This window comes from Aedes albopictus, chromosome 2, assembly GCF_035046485.1.
Source record: "Aedes albopictus strain Foshan chromosome 2, AalbF5, whole genome shotgun sequence".
NCBI classification, from domain to species: Eukaryota; Metazoa; Arthropoda; class Insecta; order Diptera; family Culicidae; genus Aedes; species Aedes albopictus.
The window spans coordinates 474374918-474400911 of record NC_085137.1 but is presented as its reverse complement, the minus strand read 5'-3'; the positions used below and the strand labels follow the sequence as shown (position 1 = coordinate 474400911).

Sequence of the window (25994 nt, the reverse complement as noted above, 5' to 3'; positions counted from 1 at the left end):
ACGATTTCTTCCTCGGTGTAAAGATTTTTAGTTATTGTATGCCGGTGATATTTTGGAAATATTTGTTCGTATGCTGTTAGATCAATGTTCCCGATCTTGAAAATAATCTGAGTTCTAAAAGTATTTATCGGCTTTTCGGTGCAAGGGATAAAATAGTCGTCGCTTGTATCTGCTGAGTGTACTGTCATACCATCGCTTTCGTCGTCTGATGCATCATCTTCATGTTCGGAGGGTTCAACGTCAAGTGATGATTGAGAATTTGCGTTAGCATCTAGTTCTCTTACTCGAGATAAAGCGTCGGCAACTACGTTTTGCTTTCCGGGTTTATAAATTAATTCGTAATCAAATTCTTCAAGTTTCAGTTTACCCTTGATAATACGGTGATTAGCGTTGGTAAAGGAAAAAGTCAATGGTTGATGATCTGTAAACATCTTGAATTTTCTTCCGTAGAGGTACGGTCTGAAATGATTCACCGCCCAAACAATCGCAAGAAATTCTTTCTCTGTCGCTGAGTACCTTTCCTCTGTTTTACTCAATGTCCGCGAAGCGTAAGCAATTGGCCTATCTTTGCCTACAGGGCCTTGGGATAATACTGCGCCGATAGCAAAATCGCTTGCGTCGGTTGTCAAGATGAACTCTTTGGTGAAATCAGGGTATATCAACACTGGATCGAGAGTCAAAAGTTGCTTGCATTTTTGAAAGCATGCTTCGGTTTCAGGTGTAATTTCGAAATCACAATCTTGTCTTAAAAGTTTTGTCAATGGTTTCACTATTTTGGCGAAATCTTTTATAAAGCGCCTATAGTAACCCAAAAGTCCTAAAAATTGACGAATTTCTTTTTCCGAACGAGGTGTTGGCCATTGTTGAATGATTTTAATTTTGTCATTGTTTGGTCGAACCCCTTCTTCCGAAACCGTATGTCCTAAGAACTGAGTTTCCTTTCTAAAAAACTCACATTTGTCAAGTTGTATTTTCAACCTAGCATCTCGAAGTCTTTTGAGAACCTGAACTAAGTTGTACGCGTGTTCCTGAAGTGAGCTGGAATAAATTATAATATCGTCCATGTAGACGAAGCAACACACCCCAATCAAATCTCTTAGAATGCAATCCATGACTCTTTGAAAAGTAGCCGGTGCATTTTTTAAACCGAATGGCATACGCGTGAATTCATATTTGCCACCGTTTACTGAAAACGCCGTTTTTTCCATATCGTTTTCCTCCAATTGAATCTGGTGGAACCCAGAGACTAAATCAATGGTTGAAAAATATTTGGCTTTTCCCAATTTGTCTAAAATATCCGTGATTTCCGGGATAGGATATTTGTCGTTAATTGTTTTCTCATTTAGCTTTCGGTAATCGATAACTAAACGAAATTTTTTCTTTCCTGATGCGTCCGATTTCTTCGGAACTACCCACACAGGTGAAGTGTAGGGCGAAATCGACTCCTTTACAATTCCATCTGCTAGCATTTTCCGAATTTGTTCTTGTACTTCTCTTTCATACACATAAGGGTATTTGTATGACTTGCAATGAATCGGAATGTTGTCAACAGTTCGAATGTTATGTTTGATTTTATGTGTGAACGTAAGTTTGTCCGTTTCCACATATAAAACTTCCTTGTGTTCTTTGATCACTTTCTTGAGGGCACTTTTTTCTTCCTCGTTCATGTGTTCATCTCGAAATGCATAATTTGTGAGGTCGACGTGGTTCGGTAATTCGGCCAAGTCGAACGGGTCATCTTCCATATTTTGTTTTCGCTGACTAAGCGCTGACTCTGTTGTATGAATCGTTTCCAATTTCAATCTCGTTGGAATTAATTTCTATCGGTGCATTCGCGTGGTTATGCACTGCTATGAAAGCTGTGTTGTTTGAACTTCTATATAGGCCTGGTAACATTGTAAAACGATCATATGGTTTTTCTTCACTTATGCAAAAATCGCCGTTTAGCTGTGTTCTGATTTTCACCATTTGAAATCCTTGCTCTGTTAGATTGATTTTATGGTTCTCCGGAAATTTTTTTAGCATATGAAATGTTTTCTTGCCAATTTTCAATGAATTTTTGCTGATATCAATTTTGGCGTTCAAGTCTCTTAGGGACTCGTAACCAATTAGCCCATCAAAAAACTTGTGGAATTTGAAAATGTAGAACTTTAACTTTTTATTGATTTGGAATGGGTCGAAAGAAACTGATTTAGATATTGTATGGGTGCCACTGATGTTTGTAACCTTAATCCCTGTTTCCGTTTTGCAATTTTGGATATTAACATGTTCCGGAGAGATATAGTTTTTATTCGCTCCAGTGTCGATTAAAAACTTCATTTCCCCTTTCGTTGTATTTATCGAAACGTACGGAATAAAATTATTATCTTTTACCTTTTTATTGCCTCTGCCGCGCCCACCAGAAAATTTAGTTCATCATCGACGAGAACGTCGTCGTCGTCCGAATCTAGTATTGCATCATTCAGCTGCCCGCGGGTGTCATGTTCCCGTTCGTTCGCCTTAGTGCAACGGCATTCTGTTTCAGGGTCGTCGTTGTGGTTATTTACCTCCGTTCTAGACTTAGCGGTACGCATTGAGACGTCGTCGTCCGCGTTTGGTTTTGAATTTCTGAATTTGCCTGAGCCGCTAGGTTTGTTGGTATATGGAGGATTGAACTTGGTTTTCTCCATCTGGTTGTTTTTAATTTCTGGATATTTGCCAGCTGAAGGGCCTTTATCCATTCTTTGCCTAAAAGCGGCGTTGGAATGCTGTATTGAAATGTCTTGCGCTTCTTCTAGTGTTTTAGGCCTGTAACTTCTCACGTACATGGAGAGTTGTTCCCCGTTCAAGCCGTCTATATAACGCGTTAAAGTCATGAGACTGATCAATTTGTTTACAGCCTCAATGGATGATTTGTAATCCGTCATCTGAGCGGCGGATGTTTTAATCGCGGTATCGATTGATTTTAGTTTATGATAATATTCGTGTAGTGTTAATTTGCCTTGGCGGATGTAAAATAGACTTTGTATGTGTGAAGTTATATCTCTTTTGTCGCCAAATAAGTTCAGTAATATTTCTTTAATGTCCTCCCACTCTTTTGGGTTGCCGGAAGCTATCAAAACTTCTCTGGCGTCCCCGGTTATTTTTGATTTTATGACGCGGATGATTTGTTTCCATTTAGGGAAATCATCCTCGTATTCTAATAGGTCTTCCAAGGTTTGGTCGACATCCTCAACCCATGCGAGGGTTTCTTTCCTGTTTCCAGAAAAGGTCGGAATAATTTTGATTTGGTCAGGAATGCTGAAAGTTTCCGACCGTCTACTATTTAGAGAATTGATCGTGTCGATCAATGAATTTTGATTTTCGGTTAATTTCTTAACCTGGTATATTAGTTGCTCCTTGGTGATTTCACCCGAGACTTCACCGCTTGACTTGACGTCCGGGTTCATTTTTTAATTTAACTTTTTTTGTAATTAATTTCAGACGTTAAAATATTGCTTTTCCTAAGAGGTTTTAAAAGATATCCTCTCTTTTTAAAACTTTAGGTGTGGCGAATATTGACGACTTTAGTATTTAGACAAATGTAGGAACTTTGTCTGTTTGTGTGTGTGTGTGTTTTTTTTTTATTATTTTACCCTATTCCGAGGGTCACTTTTGTTCACTTTTTGTTCACTTTTATTCACTTGAGTGGAGAAAAAAGTTTTCTACTTACAGTAGGATATTCTGCATCCTCCTGGAGTTTAAGGTATCCTGTAGAATCCTGGGGGTTGGTTCGTCAAGTGGGTCCTTCTTCGTTCCTGATGCTCGCAACTCGGTGGTTTTCTTTCTCCGATGGTTTCCCGGGGCACCAGCTGTTCACTATGAACTTAACTCGGTTGGGTTTGATGCACTACGAATCACTTTTCGCGACACTACTTCCACTTTTTTTCCAGACTGCGCCAGCTTTGCGAGACTTCGCCGAGACTTATAAAAAAAACATTTATTCAAAAACACTAAACCTAGATTCTACAATTCACACTTAAAACTAAAGTCATTTCACTGTGCCCTAGCCTTTTTATCACTTCGTATACCTAGCGTCAGCGTTTGCCATCCGGTCCGTTGGTGCGTCGTCGGTCACGTTGTCTCCGTTTCGATTCTGCTGCGTTGACGATTGCGTATCGATCGGTGTCACTGCCGGTCGATCAGCCAAAATCCAACCTGTTGGTTGTTGCTAAGCGGTGCATGCCTATGATGATGAATGTGTGGCACCGCCTGGGTTGTACGATCGGTGCGGGTTGTTTATGTTGATGGACGAGGAGCGCCGCCTGGGTGTAAGGGGCGGTGCGGTAGCCTATGTTGGTGGAAGTGGGCGCCGTCCGGGTGTAACGTATACATAGGATGGCCAACAATTATGATTGAACCGTAGGTGTGTATTCGAGAAGCCGGTCAAATTCTTCGCAATCCAAATCAAATCATGTGTTCAAAGTACGACTGAGCAGAAAGTTTTACATTTAAATGTTTTTGCTCACCAGATCGTATTACGCCATCACAGTGCAACGAAGAAGTCTTTCTCTAATGATTGTGAAATATACGATGTTTCGTATGCACGTAAATTGGGTTTTTAAATTATGAAAAATGTATTGATTTTTTGATTTTATATGAAAGAGCACCTTTTTCTGAGTCACTATGATTTTTTTCAGATTTTTAGAACCATATTTTGGTACCTAAAATCAATTTCAAAGAGATTTTTTGAAATCACCTTTTGACAGCTGGGCAACTGTTTGACAGCTCCGCCCAATACAAACGGTGACAAGGGGTGATTCGACAAATTGCTCCCATACAAACTTCAAATTGATTTTTAAATAGGTTTCCAGGCTTCAAAATTCATGAAAATTTGGATTTCAGCTCAGTTTGACATGCAGATTCAGAATATCGAATTATCTCAATATCGTTAAAGAAGCCAATTCACGCACACTTTTGCTTGCATCATCCCTAGGCGAAGACAACTGTAAACAAACATTTTAACGACGGGAAAAAGCGATTGATTTAATTAATTGACCAGCTTTTGCTACATTCTGCAGCAGTGAAATCCAACTTCGCAATGCCACAGAGCTTTTGTGGGGTGTGAATTGAAGGTTGGTCCAACAAGGGAACCTGGCGAAGTGAAAATTTGGCGTGGTTGCCTCGTCGTACGTCAAACGAGAAAAAATGTCAACTCGTAAGTGGAGTGAAGTTGAAACATGAAATTTAGCGAAATTATTCGATTTCCAGTTCTATAGCGGCTGGTTATCTTTTTGCTTCCATCTGAGGAGCCATTGGCAAAGGTAAGTTAAAATATCTGTTTTTATTGACTTTTTATCGTCTGATATGACGGGAATTGGCTTCTTTAACGGTGTTGAGACTATATCATATTCTGAATCTGCATGCCAAACTAAGCCGAAATCCAAATTTTCCTGATTTTTAATGCCCGGGAGCATATTTAAAAATCAATTTGAAGTTTGTATGGGAGCGATTTGTCAAATCACCCCTCGTTGCATTTTGTACTGGACGAAGCTGTAAAGCAGTTGCCCAGCTGCCAAAAGGTGATTTAAAAAAATCTATTTGAAATTAATTTTAGGTATCAAAATAAAGTCTAAATGTCTGAAAAAATCATAGTGGCTCATAAAAAGGCGCTCTTCTGAATAAAATCAAAAAATCAATTCATTTTTCAAAATTTAAAAACCCAAATAGCGCATATGACGAAGTAGATTTCTACTCTGAGAGCAGTAGGCTACGCGTGCGATCGGTTGTGTTTTTATTTTTCTGTTGCGTTTTTTTCTCGTCGACTTGTCTCGGTGAATATTATACGGCCTGTACATTGACGGGTGCTAAGCCTTTGAAGTGCAGAAAGAAGTTTCGGAACATGTCTGCTAATTGGCTTCTTTAGTGGTGTTTAGATAATTCCATATTTTGAATCTACATGCCAAACTGAGCCGAAATCAAAATTTTCATGAGTTTTGGTGCCCGGGAATCTATTTTAAAATTAGTTTGAAACTTGTAAGGGAGCGATTTGTCAAATCACCCCTCGTTGAATTTTATCCAGTTTTTTATGCTGGCTCACCATAAGTTTTGAATCACCCCCTTCTGACAATTCTTGCCGACACTATAATTTTATGGTTTGATCGAAGTAAGCTACATAAAGTTGATTGTTTCATCGTAACGAATAAAACGTCAAAAGTTTTCAGTCTTCGCGAGAAAAATTTCCTCAGGAAATAAAAATTGAATTTTTGGATTGATTTTTATCTAAAATGATGTTATTATTTCAGGTTTTATTGGAGAAAATACGAGGCTTTTCGAACTAAAACATGGAATGAAATCGCAGAATTTTTCCAAAAATCAATGAAGGATTTATGTTGAACCCAATATACAAGTTACAGCAATGCAAATCACCAAGGATTTATGAACGATTCATCGCTTGTCGAAGTTTTGTTTTACACCTGGAGTCGAATGTTTCCGAAAGTTTTAATACAATTATGACTGAGCCGTGGTTTTTCATTGAAATCGTATTGCAAGAGTGTAAAGGCTGATCACACAGATCAGGATGGGATTTACGGTCGAGATCAGCAGTAGGTTGCATCAGATGAATTTGTTGATTTACTTTGATTAGTCAAGATGTTCTATATTAACTACACACTCAATCCCTAATTGCCTGTGCAGAACTTTTTTGGCGAAAGTAGAACAGCAGAACTATTGCGGTAGCTTCGGCAATCGATTTTAATGAGGCTCAGTAAACCACCTGTCAAAACCGGGAGCAAAAGGTAAATAATGCAATATAGCTTTATTCCGGATCCTAGTACGGAGCTTAAACGAAACGTATAATCAAATGGGGCTTGCTGTGTTAAATTTCTTGACCATTCCGGTCACGGAAAAATAATGCACCGAACGAAAATTACTTGAGCGATTCCGTTTGAAGTGCATACCTCCCATTAGACGAGAAACTATGATCCGACCTATATCTCGCCAACTGCCGCTGTTGCAATGCCGATAAGTGTGACCACCAAAACTCGTTCGGACCCCACCCTACGGTTCACCTTGAGGAATCCTTTCCGGCCGCTGCTGAGTCACCTCGCCAAAGTGCCTTCGACCGCTCCGACTAAGCTGCTCACCTTTGTCAAGGCAAAGACAGGCCACCCCGACAATCCGACGCCATAATGAAGTCCCACCTACGTCTCAGGCCCATAATGTGCTCGGTGGCCACTCCGCCCTTCCGTCGTCAGTAAGCAGTCCTTCTGAGCTTCTTGCAGTGGATGTCATTCTTGCTCTGCGAACCACAGCTAGGTTTAAGCGTTGCTCAACCCACATTCAAGTTTACCGCCGTAAAATCATTTGTGCACCGTATTTTTCCTTGACATTCATGGCTCTCGCACTCCGAAGATTCCCCACGCGTCCCATCCCCATGCCTAAAACCTTGAGACCCGGGAACAAAAGAGGTCGGTTTCCCATGGTGCCTTTTCTCTGGGACTGAGTGGTTCAGGGGCCGAAAAAACGTCTCATAATTTCTGCGGTATTTTCGACTGGATGTCACCTGGTATCTTCAATTGTAATGGCTCGGCAGTCTTATTAAAGAATTAAGCGAACTACAATGTTCTCGCTCCGACGTTTCGGTCCTGGTTTGGGACCTTCTTCAGGGATCTATAATTTATTCACAATAAGGACAATAATTGGACTCGTATTTGACATATAAAGTTACACATAAAACAATTTTACAAACATAAAGGTGTTTAAATTTTACATTTTTGTAGTCTGTTTTAAATTACTTACAAAGAATTGTTCGCTCTTGTCCTAATACTTTTAGCCTGTCGTGTTGTCCTTTTCGTTCAAACATTTGTGGAATCCTATTTTGTGTTATAATCTTAATTTCAAATTGTCTGTGTTATAAAATCGTCTACTCACTGTTGTAGGTGTACTAAACGGTCAACGGTATTGTATGTTGTTCTAGTAGCGGGAGTATTTGGCGTTTTCTTTGCACTGTTTCACTGTCGGGTGTAGGCGAGTCTAATGTTTTCCAGTTTTTTAAGATGGTTCCTGATTCTGATTTTGTGTTTGTGTTAGTGATGTGTTTGGTCTATTGCTATTAGTGTTATTGTGGTGATGGTACTTTTTTAGTGTGTGCATGATTCCTTTATAACTAATACTTAACCCGTCCGTATCGGTCCGTTTGTTTATATTTTTCGTCGTCAGAATGTGGCAAATTTCTAGGATGGGAAGTCTAGTTGGTTTATTGCTGGTGTCTAGTATTGCGGGGTTGGAGTAGTCGAATGTGTCGTTGCGCTGTGGTGCATTATAGCCGTCCTTTCTTTCCATTGGTCAAGTTGTATCTTTTTGTAGTCCTCATCTTGCATGTCCATAATTTTATCGAGTTTGTTTTTGTCCGATTTGTGTCCGTAGAGTCGTGTCTGTAGTTTGTTCGTAGTTAACCCTACATACATAGCTTCGCATTGTTGACATCTTAGGCTGTATATGACGTTGTTCCTCTGCTGCTTTTCGGTTGTCCCTTTCATGCGCGTGTACATCCCTTGCATCGTGTTGTTGTTGTAGTGACATATTTTTATGTTTGCATATTGCCCTGTCTGTTGTCATGAGATGCGAAGACTACGTTGCGAAAATGAACCACTTACTAGCAGATACCTCGACCTACGCTACGATGACGTCAGACCCCACAAGCAAACTACAAAAACAAAACAACAACTTCGTCACCCGGCTAGCCGATTTGGATTTAATCGACGCAAAAACAGCCAAACGTTTGCGAACGAACACAGCAGTATGCCCACGAATTTACGGTCAACCAAAGGCGCACAAAGCTGATCTGCCATTGCGTCCCGTGGTCCCTACGATGACCGCACCCAACTACCAACTCACAAAGTACATCGCGAACATCCTCCAAACATCAATCTCCGTCCACTACAGCGTCAACAGTTCGTTTGAATTCAGCCAATTCATGAATGAATGTACGATTCCCCCCGGCTACATCATGGTATCGTTCGATGTGGTCTCACTTTTCACCAACATTCCATACGAACTGGTGAGAAAGGGAATCATCCATCAATGGGATAACATCAAAACAAAATCCCACCATCAACCTCGACCTCTTCTTGGAAATCGTCCAACACTGTGTTGAATCCAGCTATTTTAAGTTTGGAAATCAACACTACAAACAAATAGCTGGTATGGCTATGGGAAGCCCACTATCACCCGTCTTGGCAGAAATTGTCACAGACGCACTGATAGAAACGGTAGTCACAACACTACACATCATGATCCCGATCATCAAGAAATACGTCGATGATCTGTTTCTTTGCATACCGCAAGAGCAAATTCACGATGTTCTGCAAGCGTTCAACAGCTACCATCCCAAACTGCAATTCACGGCAGAGGTAGAAGAAAACCAGCAACTTCCCTTCCTGGACGTGTTAGTCATTCGGCACGAGAACCAAACGTTCTCAACCGATTGGTGCAAAAAACCGATCGCATCGGGCCGATTTTTGAACTTCCACTCCATGCATGCAATACACCTAAAAATAAATGTTGCACACAACCTCATTGAAAGGGTAAACAAAATTTCGACGATCAAAACACAGGAGGAGAAGAACCAGACGATCAGAGAGGAACTCCAAGCAAATGACTACCCCATAACACTAATCAACAGAATGATCAACAACAGAAACATGACACGAACACGGACGGAACAAACCAATAATGATGAGACGATATACTGATCAATCCCATACATCGACAAGCTTTCGCCGCTGATAACGAAACACATACAACAGACAGGGCAATATTCAAACATAAAAATATGTCACTACAACAACAACACGATGCAAGGGATGTATTGTCGTCGCGGTTGAAACCCGAAGTTTCCCCACACCCGACAGTCGAATTTTCTCAAAATCCATACGTCAAACCTAACGTCGGACGTAGTGCGCTGGACAGCGGACCTGGCTCTATGTCCAGCGCGCTGTGTCCGACGTACGTCCGACACACGGTTTAGGAGAAACATCGATTTTCGCGTGTCAAAAATTCCGATTTTCAACTGCACGAACAATACACGCGCATGAAAGGGACAACCGAAAAGCAGCAGAGGAGCAACGTCATATACAGCCTAAGATGTCAACAATGCGAAGCTATGTATGTAGGGTTAACTACGAACAAACTACAGACACGACTCTACGGACACAAATCGGACAAAAACAAACTCGATAAAATTATGGACATGCAAGATGAGGACTACAAAAAGATACAACTTGACCAATGGAAAGAAAGGACGGCTATAATGCACCACAGCGCAACGACAGGGCACACATTCGACTACTCCAACCCAGCAATACTAGACACCAGCAATAAACCAACGAGACTTCCCATCCTAGAAATTTGCCACATTCTGACGACGAAAAATATAAACAAACGGACCGATACGGACGGGTTAAGTATTAGTTATAAAGGAATCATGCACACACTAAAAAAGTACCATCACCACAATAACACTAATAGCAATAGACCAAACACATCACTAACACAAACACAAAATCAGAATCAGGAACCATCTTAAAAAACTGGAAAACATTAGACTCGCCTACACCCGACAGTGAAACAGTGCAAAGAAAACGCCAAATACTCCCGCTACTAGAACAACATACAATACCGTTGACCGTTTAGTACACCTACAACAGTGAGTAGACGATTTTATAACACAGACAATTTGAAATTAAGATTATAACACAAAATAGGAAATAAAAGAAAATCGGGTTAAGTACGGTTCCTTTGAATTCCACTAAGAATTTGCATCCTTTGACAGATACGTATTTCGACCTCAACTGTAAGGTCGTCTTCAGTGTCTTGTACTTGACTCGACTGAGTACAAGACACTGAAGACGACCTTACAGTTGAGGTCGAAATACGTATCTGTCAAAGGATGCAAATTCTTAGTGGAATTCAAAGGAACCGTACTTAACCCGATTTTCTTTTATTTACAGATATTCCCCTAACAAGCCCAGGTTAATCATCAACAAAATAGGATTCCACAAATGTTTGAACGAAAAGGACAACACGACAGGCTAAAAGTATTAGGACAAGAGCGAACAATTCTTTGTAAGTAATTTAAAACAGACTACAAAAATGTAAAATTTAAACACCTTTATGTTTGTAAAATTGTTTTATGTGTAACTTTATATGTCAAATACGAGTCCAATTATTGTCCTTATTGTGAATAAATTATAGATCCCTGAAGAAGGTCCCAAACCAGGACCGAAACGTCGGAGCGAGAACATTGTAGTTCGCTTAATTCTTTAATAAGACTGCCGAGCCATTACAATTGAAGGTCTCATAATTTCTTTTTTCGAGAATGTTTTCTTGAGCCCACTCATCATCTGTAAATTATATCCAATTATCCAATATCTGCCTAAAATCATAAAAGAACAGCAATCAATGAAACCATATAGAGATAAGTGACATTTCAACACACGAACACTAGCGTGAATTTTTCCATACACAAAAATGCACGCTAATTCAAAGGCTATTCAGATTGCATATGCAAATATTACCCAATCGATTTGGGTAAAATGGCTAAATAATGATAAAACTAACAACCGGGGCAAGAGTGCACATATTTTCCCCCAAGTTTCACAACTACATCTACAAAAGATTCACGCACACATTTGAACGTGATTACCACTATACGAATCAAGATGCAAGAAATTTAGAAACATACCGGTGAAAATTTTTGACACGTGAATCAACAACCTAAGTTTGTCGCCTACTAAGAATAAACTATAAAATCTGTCGGCAAGAAATGTCAGAATTGAATCACCCCTCGTCGTTTTATAGCCAGCGTAAAAAGCTGGATACTGGGCGGAGCTGTCAAGCAGTTGCCCAGCTGTCAAAAGAGGATTTCAAAAAAATCTCTTTGTATTTAATTTTAGATATCAAAATAAAGTTCTAAATATCTGAAAAAAAATCATGGTGACTCAGAAAAAGGTGCTCTTTCGTATAAAATCAAAAAATCAATACATTAGTTTAAATTTAAAAATCCAATTAGACATGCTAATCATTAAGTTTTCTGAGTTTTCTCATTGCAAAGAAATGAAGTAAATGTGGGTCTGATTTGGGCCGTGGTAGATTAATCTCCGCGGATTTTTTCGTGGAATTCTTCGGTCGTTCATGTGTAACGAAATACGGCAGTTGTTCGGTAATCGAATTTTGTTTATGTGTAATCGAGATTGAAATAAGGAAAATTGCAATATCGTAGTCATTGGTGACGTTTTGTGGATTTGAACCAACATAACTTTGCGGGAACGTTATTTTTTTTTTCAACTTTATCATTTATTTTAGGCTCATGCGCCGACCGACAGGCATAACGGAGCTAAATTCAGTTAAAACTTTTTACAATTTCAACAGTTTTGACTTATGAACTATAGACTGTTCCAGCAATTATAAGCATAACTTGCAGCCCAGCCATCTAGGAATAAATGCAAGAACAAACTTCATTTTCACACATATTCTACCCTTATATATTAACATAAAATACCGGTAATCAAAAGTTATATTTGACTATTGGTTTGTAAGTTGCACATTATTTAGTGATACCGTAAAAACGTTTTGCACAAATTGAACTATTTCTGAAAATCCTTGTTTAACTATTTTACTTCTATGGAGAAAACTAAACTAGATAAAAATCTAAAAAAAATACATTCATGAATGTCAATATACGTATCTAAGTATCAGGCAGCTTCATTTTCAAATATAGACTTTCGGACCTGAAACTTTAATCCAAATTGAGAAATCTAGTTTTCAAAAAATCCCTTTTTTCATCAGTCGAAACCAGTAGCAAAATTCATACGCCCTAGTCGATAGAAATGCGAGCCCAGAGAGTAGTGATTGGATACAAGTCGACACATTATCTTGATAAAATCTCTACTCATGTCCAACCCCTTGAACTATGACGTCTTCAATACCTGTGGGAGAATCGAATGTAACCACCAGCCCAATTCCCCTGCATCCCATTTTTGTTGTCAGTTGGCAACATGCTGACGAGTAATAGAAAAAAATCATTAAAGGCGGTATGACGGTCATAAATGTCGCCTTCCATAGTGCCCACCTTAGCGAGCGAGTCGGCTTTCTCATTGCACGGGATTGAGCAATGCAAAGGGACCCAAACCAAGGTGTTATTAAAGCACTCAGAAATGATCGTATTTCGCTCAGGAAATACGGGGAGTGCTTCACCGGCCTCATTGAGCGAATAGCCTCAACTGAACTGAGACTATCTGTAAAAACGAAATATTGATCAGAGGGAAGAAAGTCGATTCGCTCTAATGCGCAGTGAATAGCCGCCAATTCTGCGACATATACTGAGCAAGGACTTTGAAGCTTATGGGCGGCGCTATGAAGCTCATTAAATACACCAAATCTAGTGGAATCATTTGTTTTTGACCCGTCAGTGAAACATTTCCTGTCGCAACTGACGTGACCATAATTGCTTCCAAAAATGTTTGGAATATACTCCGAACGGAGTGGATCTGGAATTCCACGAATTTCTTGCTTCATGGTCAGATCAAAACCTATAGTGGAATTGGAGAAGTCTGGGAAGCAATTGCGGTTGAGAAGGGTTAACCTCCAGAGTAATGTACGAGTAGTACACTGTCATAAATTTTGTTTGATGAATTCGTTGGATTAACTTTTCCAAATTTTCAATTACCAATGGATTCAGCACCTCATAGCGGATGAGGAAACTCATCGACAATTCCAGGAAACGATCTGATAAAGGGAGTACTGCTGCTAGTACCTCCTAACTCATTGTGTGCGTCGAGTTCATGCAACCTAACGCGATCCGAAGACTTATTCTTTGTAGATTATATTGTTAAATGATCATACATGCTCGGAATGAGTTTTTGCTATTATTACCATCTTATCATCTATCGGAAGCCTATCGGGATCAGATCTGGACGCTTTCTAAGTTGATGATAGGACTTAGGGCCGATTTCCCCACCTCCGCTTAACTCGTGAACCTGGTTTGCACCGCCCCCCCCCCCCCCCTGCGCACGGGCTTGGTCTATGCTAATGTAGATAGTAACGAAATCTGCAATGGCAATGGATATGCTTGTCTTTGCAACTCCATCCACGATTTGTGCAAGTGTGCATGCTATGCTATGATATGCTATATGCTATACTTTTTACTATGAGGAAGTAGACTTCTACTCTACACATGCAAAATGGCCATTGGCAGAAGAAGCTCTCAATTAATAACTGTGAAAATGCTCATGGAACACTGAACACTGAAAGCTGAGAAGCAGGCTTTGTCCCAGCCAAGAAAAAGAAGATGAAAAGAATAGGTCAGAATGTAATAAAGTTATAAGAACTTCATTGAGCGTAAAGTAGTATAAAAGACCATTGAAACCGTCTTCAGCCAGATGCTGCACTCAAATTTTGTATGTGTGTCAGGTGTGGGATTCGATACCAAACCCTCGGCGTGAAAGGCACGCACTTTAAGCATCACAACAGGTCCGCTCCACATTGAAAATGGACTCCAAACCTATCTGGTAGCATTTTTGGCTGAATTCTGATGATTGTATCTACATTTTATGAAGAATATTTTTGAAATTTCATGTTTGTGGATGTTTTTGCATTTTTTGAGATATTTGAGAGATTCTCAAATTAATCCTATTGAGGAATCAACCACAAACCTTTTACATCAACTTCTCTAAACGAAATGTTATTCTTTCTATTTATTTTGTAAGCATTTACATATTAATTAACATAGTTTTTCGTTTACTTCTTATATTTCTGGTGTGCAAAAATATAGGAAACATAACATTGTAGCAAATGGAGCCAAGGGTCTTATGGGAACACAATCTACGATGGCTTCAGACAGAAACTGCACAGACTGTGCATTACTAACGCTGGACAACGGATAATACGTGGAACATTCAGTGACGCAGTAGAGAGTTTTTCGTTTAACAATAGGCATTATGGTTTCGCATTATGCGATTTACACAGTGTATTCTGTGTATCCTCGCCTTTGGCGTTTTCCAATCGATACCGATCTGGTTTTATTGCTGCTGTTCTTTGTTGTGCTGTAATTGCGAAGAGTTCAATCTTACCTAGTTTGGGTAATGGCTACGGTTAGCATAGTTCAGATCAATCTTCAGCATAAAAGAACAGCAACAATCAATCTTTGCAGACTTATGCAAAATGGCTCAGGCCAAGTGGTCTTGGTCCAAGAACCTTACTTTAAGGGGAATTTCTATCTAGGAAACCTTGTGAACCCGGTTTTTGCTACTTTCAGTAAACATGTAATGGAAACTCGCGTGTCATGCCTCCAGCCTGTGTGCTTGTCAACAACGCAATAGTTGCTACACTCATCTCTGAACTAACCATCAGAGACGTATGTGCTATCACAATTGATGTATCTGTTGGAAACCTCAACAGGAAATACGTCCATTGTTCGGTTTATTTACTGCATGATGAACCATCCCCTACGGATGCTTTCAAGCAAGTCATTGCATACTGCACTTCAAAAGGCCTTCCGCTAATTGTTGGTAGTGATGCTAATGCTCACCATATAATCTGGGGCAGCTCAGACATCAATTTGAGAGGCTCCAGTTTGATGGAATACTTAAGTAGTACAGATCTTGGATTACTTAACATAGGCAACCGCCCAACCTTCATGGTATCTGCTAGAGAGGAAGTGTTAGACATAACGCTTTGCTCTAGTAGAATTAGTCACGAGCTGACCAATTGGCATGTGTCAGATGATGATTATCTGACCATCGCTACATCTTTTTTGAACATTTAAATGTTACTTCGCAAACATTGCGTTTCGGGAATCCCCGGTCAACAAACTGGGATCTTTTTACTGATTTGGTTGCGGCAAAATTTCATGGATACTCACCATCCATTGACACTCCAAGTGATTTAGATGATGCCGTTGATACTACAACGAAGCTTTTGAAGAAGCATGCCCTCTACGGTCTGTGAAGATCACAAGAGGAACCCCTTGGTGGAACTCTGATCTGGCGAAACTCAGGATACAATGTAGAAAGAGTTGGAACAGACGACATTCGGCTGGTTCGGAGGCTTTCAGGTCGGCACGCAAGGCCTACAGGAAAGCTCCCCGGTCTGCTGAACGATCCAGCTGGAAAAGCCTTTGCACAAGTGTTTCCAGTTTGAGTGAAGTCAGTCGGTTAAATAAAATCCTTGCGAAATCTAAGGATTTCCGAGTGAACGAACTTCGTTTGCCAAATGACGATCAGACTTCCTCTGATGAGGAAGTTCTGGAATGCTTATTCAGCATACACTTCCCTGGATGTGTGGATATTACATCTTCGGATGAACCTGATGTCTTTTCTTGTAGTTATGATTCCCTGGCCTCGGCTCGGAGTATTGTAACTATAGAATCGATTGAGTGGGCACTTAATAGCTTTGCTCCTTTCAAATCTCCTGGGGCAGATGGAATTTATCCTATTTGGCTTTAGAAGGTATTTGATTATTTCAAACATGTTTTGAAAAAAAATACTTGTTTGCAGTTTTGCTACAGGGTATATTCCTAAATCTTGGCGGGATATTACTGTGAAGTTTATTCCGAAAGTGGGTCGTGCGTCGTATGAAGAAGCAACGAGTTTCAGACCTATCAGTTTGACCTCTTTTCTTCTGAAATGCTAAGAACGCATTGTGGATCATCACATCCGTGATGTTCATCTGGCCAACGTGCCTCTTCATGTGAACCAACAGGCCTACCAATCTGGTAAGTCCACTGTGACTCTTTTACACAAGGTTGTTTACGATATCGAGAAAGCATTCGCTCAAAAGCAATCTTGTTTGGGTGTTTTCTTAGATATCGAGGGTGCCTTTGACAATGTGCCTTTCGATGCCATATTGGAAGCCGCACGGAGTCATGGTACATCTCCAATGATTTCCAATTGGATTCATCAAATGCTCAAAAACCGATATCTCTTCTCGACATTGCGTCTAGCAGGGATTAGGAAATTGAGTGTTTGTGGATGCCCCCAAGGGAGAGTCTTGTCACCGCTTTTGTGGAATCTCGTAGCAGATACGCTATTGAGGCAACTCAATAATAGCGGTTTTCCTACTTACACAGCTAATCGTGTTCGGTAATTTTTACCGAAATCTCAACCGCTGAGCGTTCGGTAATGGATTTTTAACGAAATTCCGTAGAAAAATAACAAATTTCGGTAGAATGTTATCGTTTATCTGTCAAACTCTAACGAACTTCGGTAAAAGTTGCTTCCTTTACCGATTTTTTCCTGTAAAACAAACTTAACGGTTGAGATTTCGGTAAAACATTACCGAAGTCGGTGATTTTTTCTAACTGTGTATGGTTTTGCCGACGACTACCTAACATAGTTGGTATGTGTATCACCACCCTTTTCGACCTGATGCAAAGCGCCCTTCAGGTAGTTAGGCCATCTCCAAAGGATGTGCTTAATGGCGATGTCTGGAGCGTTCTCTTCAACTCCCACGGCAGCGCTCGAAGTTCTCTTTGACGTTGCTCCACTACACATTCATCTCAAACAAGAAGCACTTTCTTGCACTTACCGTCTACGGGTACTCGGTCTACTAGAGGAAACTCCTGTGAACCGCACATCAACACACACCTCGTTGTTTCCACTTTTGGTGGATTGGGACTAAGTTGTCCTTGCTCCAAGTGATCTTACAATTGCTTGTAATTTCCCATATAGGACATTTTCCACGGAATTCCCTTCTCGGGAAGAGTGGACATCTGGATATCTGGAGAGAAGTATTTCAGACGGCATCGTATGTTACACTGATGGCTCCCTTCTCGAAGGTCGAGCAAGTGCTGGTGTTTTTCCTCGTGAGCTAAGGCTGTATCAGTCTTACTCACTTGGTAGACACTGCACCGTTTTTCAGGTTGAAATCTTTGCTCTTATGTGCGGAGTGCAATCAGCACTTCAGCAGCACGTAATGAGCAAAGTAATATACTTCTTTTCAGATAGCCAGGCTGCTTTTAAAGCACTTGCTTCGGCCAACTCCAGGTCGAAGATAGTTATCACTTGCCGAACTCAAATCGAGGAGCTGAATTCAGCAAACGCTGTTCACCTTGTATGGGTGCCTGGCCATTCTTCCATAGCTGGAAATGAACTGGCTGATGAGTTAGCTCGCACAGGAGCATCACATGACTTCATTGGCCCTGAACCAGTTATTCCGGTATCCAAGTGTAGGGTAAAGTTTCAGATTGACACCTGGGTTGCCATTCAGCACAGTCAATTCTGGAATAGTTTGGAGTCATGTCTTCAAACAAAATTGTATTGTACTGAACCATCTCTGGGGGTGGCGAAAGTATCTAACAAATCTGTCTAAGCAGAACTGCAGCATGCTGGTTAAAGCATTGACTGGCCATTGCCAACTCAGCTATGGCAAATATTCGGCAGGCTGATTAATTTATATGTGATAGCTGTAAGCTCGTATCAATTGATATGAAATAACAAACCGTATTCTATTCTTGACATTATCAAGAATATTATACGGCTTTAACTGATGAGATTTTCGCACTTAGACCAGCGCAAGCGCTGGAAATGCAATTTAATATTTTTTTTGTGTTGTTCCACTTAAGCTAGAAAATAATTGAATGCCGTTGCCGTATACAGAATTTACAGACTTGCGAACACATGATTGAGAAATGCAATTTTAGTGTCTTTTATAGTGGTTTTTGAATGTACCTTTAGGGATTCCTGGAGGAATCCCGGAGTAATGCATGGAGGAATCCCTCGACCAGCCAAGTGTGGTGAGAAAAATATTTGCAACGGCCTTATTTAAATACAAAAATTACATTCATATGAACAACTCTGCCGAAGACATCAACTTAGAATGTTTTCTTTCGGTCTAAATATCAGCGTAACAAATGTGTATAACATTCTTGAAATGTAGTTAAAATTTCATATTTTCAAACTTATCCAAAAATGATCATCCCTAACTTCTCTTTTGGAGTTGTGAAAAACCGACAAACTAAGAACCCAAAATCTGCACAGGCATCCTCGATACCAAACAGCAGCATCGCAGAGTCCAACGGTGGCAGTCCAGGCACATAATGGTCGTCTCGTTAGTTTGGTACCCACCAGCCAGGAACAGCATATGCACTAGAACTAGAACGTGTAGCATAGCAGCGCAAGCAAACCCCGGTACATGACAACGACAACACATCTCACCGAGACGAAGCTCAGCAGCATCGGGGCTTAACTGGTCCGGAAGTGACACGTTTGCCATTGTTGGATGCTCTTAGCTGACCCTTTCCCGGGCAGGTGACGTGGGACCGGTCAAACATCAGCCCGAGAGCGTGCTATACATAATTTAACACCCTTTCCAAATTGGGCGCCGCTCACTTCGGGAACTGAAGTGGCAGGAGGTAGGAGCAGGAATCATAACGCTTTTCTGTCTATTTGCATCCAATTATAAAACTTCGCCTAGGAGGGCCAACACGGTGCAGAGATGAAGCTTACTTTTTGAAATCTTAGCAATGACTTGCTAGGTAATTAAGCGAAACTTGTTCAGGTTCGGAGGCAAATGGCGAAACTTTGTTTCGGTACAGCACAAGGCGGATGTTTCGTATTCCTAAGGAAACTGCAAACCACATTGGAAAAGTTTCTTTCTCTGGCTCGGACTCGGACGTTTATTAAATGTTCTTTCTCACCTAGCAGCAACTTGTCGGCCGCATTCGAAGTTATGATCGAAATGGTGTAGATTACTTCAGGAACTCATTACGGGACTTAACTTTGAGGGTATCGCTTGCTTTTCATGGGCAAGACGATAACTGTGGGACGATAGCGTGCTAGCAGGACAGAAACATATTGTCCGTTAGATTGTTTCCTCTGAAACTAATATGATTAGACAGGAATCAAGGTTTTATCCGGAAGTTGTAGCAAGTTGGGAAAGTTGTTCCCATATTAAGTTTGTAACGAATATTTGACATTGTTGTCACAGATTTAGATTCAAATATGACAACCAGAATTTGATCTGAGCTGAATTTAGGTTGAATTTGAACTTCATCTGTAAGAGCAAACGAATGGAGCTAATAAAAGACCACTTTGTCATTAGCTAAAAATAGCAGACTGAATCATGAGAGGACTGTCCAGTAACTGTTCAACTGTTTGCAGTCATTCACGTAGAACAAATTAACTTACGATTATTGTGATGTCCTTTGCCATAACATTTGTTGTGATACGTTCGAACACACTCCAGTGAAACAGAGCTGACCGCAGCATCTTTCTTGTAGCAACGCTTCCAACATCCATGACGTGGGCCCAACGAACATGTTACAAGCAATTGAACAGATCCACCGAATAGGAACGGTTTCTTCTCCAAACGACGATGACGATGACTACTACCACGACAACGACATGGGATCGAATTCCGACGCACCCAACTGGAAGCATGTTCGATATGTGTGTACTACATATGTACATACGTACTGCTACGGATACACACATTTGTTTCACGGACCTTCACGAAACAGCAACTGTCTTGTTTCACATCGCCCCGACGTCGTCGGACGTCGGTTTGTTCTTCCTTTGGCTCTCAAGGATAGGGGTCTTGTAAATGAATTGCTTCGTGATGTCTGTTATCGTTTGCCTTGACAAAGCATGAAATGATGATGCTGGAATAAAGTGGAATTTCCACTTCGTTGTCCTTACGGTTTGTGGTCCGGTTTCCTGAGGAAATTTGCAACGACATGTTTTGGTTTTCTTTTTTTTTCTGAATGAACAAGTAGACATTCGTCTTATTGCTTAAATGACGGTGCATGATTGACGTCATACCAAAACAGTTACGGCGACATGATAAATTGACCAAATTTTATTATTACAATATGTATTTACAAAATTTGAATCTTTTTCACAAACTTGACGAATTTTCAGAATTGAAAAATTTATAAAGTAGGTATATCAAATTTATCAAATTTATCCAATTAATCAAATTTATCAAATTTATCAAATTTATAAAATTGAATTCATCATATTTATCAAATTTATCAAATTTATCAAATTTATCGAATTTATGAAATTTATGACATTTATGATATTTATAAAATTTATCCAATTTATCCAATTTATCCAATTTATCCAATTTATCCAATTTATCAAATTTATCCAATTCATCAAATTTATCAAATTTATCAAACTTATCAAATTTATCAAATTTATCAAATTTATCAAATTTATCAAATACAGTTTCTTACCGATTTTGGCAACACGAGGTGAATTTTATGTTGCCAAATTGGGGTTTTGCCAAAATCGGTAATTTTTTTTGTGGATTGTTTTCAACTTTTATACGTCAATTTGGCTTATATTTTAAATATGGACTATTCACAAGTTATGAAACGATCCCTGCAGGTGACGTTCATAAATTACGTCATGATTTGTAAAATTGTTGATTTTGGAAAATTTATTGAATTTTAATTTTTTGAAAAAGGGTAAGGCTAAGATATAAATATACATTTACAAATACAATCGATTTTTCGGTAAAATTTTTGGTCAAAATTTTTTGTTGCCAAAATCGGTAAGAAATTGTTGTCAAAAACGGGTGTTGCAAAAATCGGGAAGGAAATTTTGCCAAAAACGGATGTTGCCAAAATCGGTAAGAAACTGTATATCAAATTTATCAAATTTATCAAATTTATCAAATTTATCAAATTTATCAAATTTATCAAATTTATCAAATTTATCAAATTTATCAAATTTATCAAATTTATCAAATTTATCAAATTTATCAAATTTATCAAATTTATCAAATTTATCAAATTGATCAAATTAATCAAATTTATCAAATTGATCAAATTGATCAAATTTATCAAATTTATCAAAATTCATAAAATTTATCAAAATTCACAAAATTTACAAAATTTACAAAATCTACAAAATTTACAAAATTTACAAAATTTACAAAATTTACAAAATTTACAAAATTTTCAAAATTTACAAAATTTACAAAATTTACAAAATTTACAAAATTTACAAAATTTACAAAATTTACAAAATTTACAAAATTTACAAAATTTACAAAATTTACAAAATTTACAAAATTTACAAAATTTACAAAATTTACAAAATTTACAAAATTTACAAAATTTACAAAATTTACAAAATTTACAAAATCTACAAAATTTACAAAATTTACAAAATTTACAAAATTTACAAAATTTACAAAATTTACAAAATTTACAAAATTTACAAAATTTACAAAATTTACAAAATTTACAAAATTTACAAAATTTACAAAATTTACAAAATTTACAAAATTTACAAAATTTACAAAATTTACAAAATTTACAAAATTTACAAAATTTACAAAATTTACAAAATTTACAAAATTTACAAAATTTACAAAATTTACAAAATTTACAAAATTTACAAAATTTACAAAATTTACAAAATTTACAAAATTTACAAAATTTACAAAATTTACAAAATTTACAAAATTTACAAAATTTACAAAATTTACAAAATTTACAAAATTTACAAAATTTACAAAATTTACAAAATTTACAAAATTTACAAAATTTACAAAATTTACAAAATTTACAAAATTTACAAAATTTACAAAATTTACAAAATTTACAAAATTTACAAAATTTACAAAATTTACAAAATTTACAAAATTTACAAAATTTACAAAATTTACAAAATTTACAAAATTTACAAAATTTACAAAATTTACAAAATTTACAAAATTTACAAAATTTACAAAATTTACAAAATTTACAAAATTTACAAAATTTACAAAATTTACAAAATTTACAAAATTTACAAAATTTACAAAATTTACAAAATTTACAAAATTTACAAAATTTACAAAATTTACAAAATTTACAAAATTTACAAAATTTACAAAATTTACAAAATTTACAAAATTTACAAAATTTACAAAATTTACAAAATTTACAAAATTTACAAAATTTACAAAATTTACAAAATTTACAAAATTTACAAAATTTACAAAATTTACAAAATTTACAAAATTTACAAAATTTACAAAATTTACAAAATTTACAAAATTTACAAAATTTACAAAATTTACAAAATTTACAAAATTTACAAAATTTACAAAATTTACAAAATTTACAAAATTTACAAAATTTACAAAATTTACAAAATTTACAAAATTTACAAAATTTACAAAATTTACAAAATTTACAAAATTTACAAAATTTACAAAATTTACAAAATTTACAAAATTTACAAAATTTACAAAATTTACAAAATTTACAAAATTTACAAAATTTACAAAATTTACAAAATTTACAAAATTTACAAAATTTACAAAATTTACAAAATTTACAAAATTTACAAAATTTACAAAATTTACAAAATTTACAAAATTTACAAAATTTACAAAATTTACAAAATTTACAAAATTTACAAAATTTACAAAATTTACAAAATTTACAAAATTTACAAAATTTACAAAATTTACAAAATTTACAAAATTTACAAAATTTACAAAATTTACAAAATTTACAAAATTTACAAAATTTACAAAATTTACAAAATTTACAAAATTTACAAAATTTACAAAATTTACAAAATTTACAAAATTTACAAAATTTACAAAATTTACAAAATTTACAAAATTTGCAAAATTTACAAAATTTACAAAATTTACAAAATTTACAAAATTTACAAAATTTACAAAATTTACAAAATTTACAAAATTTACAAAATTTACAAAATTTACAAAATTTACAAAATTTACAAAATTTACAAAATTTACATATTTATATATTTATACAGGGTGTTAGGTTCGTGAGTGCAAACTTTTTAAAGGGTGATAGAGGACCATAAATGGTGAAAAAAATTGTTCTACGCATATGGTCAAATCTCAACCGTTGCGTAGTTATTGAACTCCCCATGTTTTTGACTCTTATTGCTTTTACGGGCTATAACTTTGAAATGGTCAAACTTATCGCAGTTTTTTTGCCCTTATTCGAAAGATTATTGAATTTTCTAGCAAATGGAATCTTTGAACCGATTGGTTTAGTTAAATAACTAAGTTTTCTACAGCAAATAGCTTAAAAGTTGTGTGTTTTAATTTGTTTTTGCCAATTATCTTTGAAAAATGCGTAATAATTTAAAATTCTTTCTTTGGCAAAGTTGTGGCCCCTGTTCCACTCTACAATTTGTTCTTTGACATCAAACTTCTATCTCTTATCGTTTTCTTGAAATTTCGATTTAAATGTCGCATTTTAGTTCATAAATTTGCAATCGTCATGGTAAGCACTTTTTTGCGCACTTTGCCGCACATTTAAATCAAAATTGTAACAAAACGATAAGAGTTAGAAGTTTGGCGTCAAAGAACGAATTGTAGAGTGGAACAAGGGCCAAAACTTTGCCAAAGAAAGAATTTTAATTTATTACGCATGTTTCAAAGATAATTGACATAAACAAATTAAAACACGCTATTTTTAGCTATTTTGCTCTAGAAAACATAGTTATTTAACTAAACCAATCGATCCAAAGATGCCATTTGATAGAAAATTCAATAATCTTTCGAATAAGGGCAAAAAAACTGCGATAAGTTTGACCATTTCAAAGTTATAGCAAGTTAAGGCAATAAGAGTTAAAAACATGGGGTGTTCAATAACTACGTAACGGTTGAGATTTGACCATATGCGTAGAACAATTTTTTTCACCATTTATGGTCCTCTATCACTCTTTAAAAAGTTTGCACTCATGAACCTAACACCCTGTATATTTAAATATTTTTATATATTTTTATTTATGTGCATTTTAACTTATGAGCTAATTCTACATTAGGGATTGTCCTCGTATTTTTTTTTATCAACGCGGTTATTATTTTCTCTGTTTGATTTGTTTTTTGCCGTTTCTATCTTCTCTGTCTTATCTGTCTTCTCTGTCTTCTCTGTCTTCTCTGTCTTCTCTGTCTTCTCAGTCTTCTCTGTCTTCTCTGTCTTCTCTGTTTTCTCTGTCTTCTCTGTCTTCTCTGCCTTCTTTGTCTTCTCTGTATTCTCTGTCTTCTCTGTCTTCTCTGTCTTCTCTGTCTTATCTGTCTTCTCTGTCTTCTCTGTCTTCTCTGTCTTCTCTGTCTTCTCTGTCTTCTCTGTCTTCTCTGTCTTCTCTGTCTTCTCTGTCTTCTCTGTCTTCTCTGTCTTCTCTGTCTTCTCTGTCTTCTCTGTCTTCTCTGTCTTCTCTGTCTTCTCTGTCTTCTCTGTCTTCTCTGTCTTCTCTGTCTTCTCTGTCTTCTCTGTCTTCTCTGTCTTCTCTGTCTTCTCTGTCTTCTCTGTCTTCTCTGCCTTCTTTGTCTTCTCTGTATTCTCTGTCTTCTCTGCCTTCTTTGTCTTCTCTGTATTCTCTGTTTTCTCTGTCTTCTCTGTCTTCTCTGTCTTCTCTGTCTTCTCTGTCTTCTCTGTCTTCTCTGTCTTCTCTGTCTTCTCTGTCTTCTCTGTCTTCTCTGTCTTCTCTGTCTTCTCTGTCTTCTCTGTCTTCTCTGTCTTCTCTGTCTTCTCTGTCTTCTCTGTCTTCTCTGTCTTCTCTGTCTTCTCTGTCTTCTCTGTCTTCTCTGTCTTCTCTGTCTTCTCTGTCTTCTCTGTCTTCTCTATCTTCTCTGTCTTCTCTGTCTTCTCTGTCTTCTCTGTCTTCTCTGTCTTCTCTGTCTTCTCTGTCTTCTCTGTCTTCTCTGTCTTCTCTGTCTTCTCTGTCTTCTCTGTCTTCTCTGTCTTCTCTGTCTTCTCTGTCTTCTCTGTCTTCTCTGTCTTCTCTGTCTTCTCTGTCTTCTCTGTCTTCTCTGTCTTCTCTGTCTTCTCTGTCTTCTCTGTCTTCTCTGTCTTCTCTGTCTTCTCTGTCTTCTCTGTCTTCTCTGTCTTCTCTGTCTTCTCTGTCTTCTCTGTCTTCTCTGTCTTCTCTGTCTTCTCTGTCTTCTCTGTCTTCTCTGTCTTCTCTGTCTTCTCTGTCTTCTCTGTCTTCTCTGTCTTCTCTGTCTTCTCTGTCTTCTCTGTCTTCTCTGTCTTCTCTGTCTTCTCT

At 37.3% G+C, this 25994-nt stretch overlaps 1 protein-coding gene and 1 long non-coding RNA gene across 2 annotated transcripts in view; one reads left to right on the top strand and one right to left on the bottom strand.

Annotated features, from left to right (window-relative positions):
• LOC109622842 (5-hydroxytryptamine receptor-like) overlaps positions 1-25994 on the bottom strand; it is a 668994-nt gene that overhangs the window by 305143 nt on the left and 337857 nt on the right. The window lies entirely within an intron of this gene.
• LOC134287445 (uncharacterized) lies at positions 10543-11727 on the top strand. Its single transcript, XR_009997309.1, has 3 exons — positions 10543-10666; positions 11012-11085; positions 11215-11727. It is a non-coding gene; the product is annotated as an uncharacterized LOC134287445 (long non-coding RNA).